This window comes from Sinocyclocheilus anshuiensis, unplaced genomic scaffold, assembly GCF_001515605.1.
Source record: "Sinocyclocheilus anshuiensis isolate Anshui unplaced genomic scaffold, SAMN03320099.WGS_v1.1 scaffold355, whole genome shotgun sequence".
In the NCBI taxonomy this organism is placed as follows: Eukaryota; Metazoa; Chordata; class Actinopteri; order Cypriniformes; family Cyprinidae; genus Sinocyclocheilus; species Sinocyclocheilus anshuiensis.
In genome coordinates, this window is record NW_015549571.1 from 1409318 (window position 1) to 1411021 (window position 1704).

Below are 1704 nucleotides of genomic sequence, written 5' to 3' on the forward strand. Positions count from 1 at the left end.
ACATAATAATAATAATAATAAAAAAATGAAATAAACATATACTTTCAATGTCCATCAATTCCACAAAAGAGTCACCATCTAGACTCTCCAAAAAGTCATAGAACACTTTTCAGATGGACCAAAATACATTAAATTTGTTTTTCAAAACATAGGTAATCTTTTCTAAGGCAAGGCACGAGGTCATCCCCTTTATCCATTGAGACACGCCAGGACTTTCTTCTTTCTTTAAAAAAACAGTATGCTAAAGTGTGCTACTTTTTCACGAGGGTCACTGAGGAATCAAATGTGTACAATGCAGAATCCTGTGCATGTGTGTTTAAAACATTTTGTCAGGCTGAGTCACACAGTTCTTCCGCTTTATGGGGATCACAGATGTGAAGATCTTGACTGGCAGTTGCTGGAAGCTCTGCTGGTGTGTGTGTGTGTTCTGTGTGAGTTTGCATGTGTTTAATGAAAACCATATCAGGTGTAGCCTGATCCTGAGCTTTGAGCCCTGGAGAGGAGACAGGTGCTTCCGGAGCGCTGGGCCATGATTCAGGCGGACGGCCCCACAATCAGCCGCAGGAGATGGAGGCCGCTGCCGGAGTCAGTGCTGCTGTCAGGACTGATCAGATATTACGAGAGCAGAGCCTCTGATCTCCACAACTCAACACGCAAGCAGTAACTGCAGCCAGAGCCGGTGAGTGGACAGAAACAGATCCGGAGAGCCTCAGACAGATGCGTGTGTCCAGGACACTCTCATGGGAAGTCTTTAACTCAGCTGGTGTTTTGCTGATTATATTAGACGTAAGAAAGTCCAAAGATGTTGAGGGCCACTCTGTTAAAAGGACATTCCCCATGACGTAAACAGAGGTTCCCTTGTGAAAAAGACGTGTGTTTCATTGTACTGAATATGCACTTGTACTTCAATCCTTAAGTGTACTTTTAAAAAGAACTGTACTTACAGATAACATAATGTTAATGAAATAAACTCAAGTGTAGTTAAAGAGAGACACTTTCATGCACATTTAAGTACGCTCTAAAAGGTGCACTTTGTAATAATCTCAAATTAAAAATGTTTAAATTACATTTTAGATCATTATTTTCCAGTAATCTTTTGTTGTGCTTTAGAAAAGTACTTATTTTGGTTTTGATTAATATTCTGATATTGTTTTCATTTATTCTGATGTGTTAACTAACATAATTAAGAACACGAAAAGTATTTGATTATAATTTTAACCGTAGTGTGCATCAAAAATTCATTTAAAGCCCATATATTTTAAATGTACTAAATTGCAACTTTGTGATTACAAATATGTAATCGCAAATATGTTTGTACATATTTTAGTTCACCATAAATGCTTCTCAGTACATTCAGCACTTATATTGCAAAGACAATAGAAGTAAATGAAATTACATGTGAAGATGTACTAAAGTCAAATTGGATCAAAAAGCACAATAATTGCATTTAATATAGATTATTAAACTATAATACATTTTATGTCATTGCAATTAACATGCAATTAGGTCTCCGAAAACATTACATTCAGAAGCTATATTATTTTAAAGGGGTCATATGATGCGATTTCAATTTTTCCTTTCTCTTTGGAGTGTTACAAGCTCTTGGTGCATAAAGAAGATCTGTAAAGTTGCAAAGACTAAAGTCTCAAATCCAAAGAGATATTCTTTATAAAAGTTAAGAGTTAACCACGCCTACCTAAAACG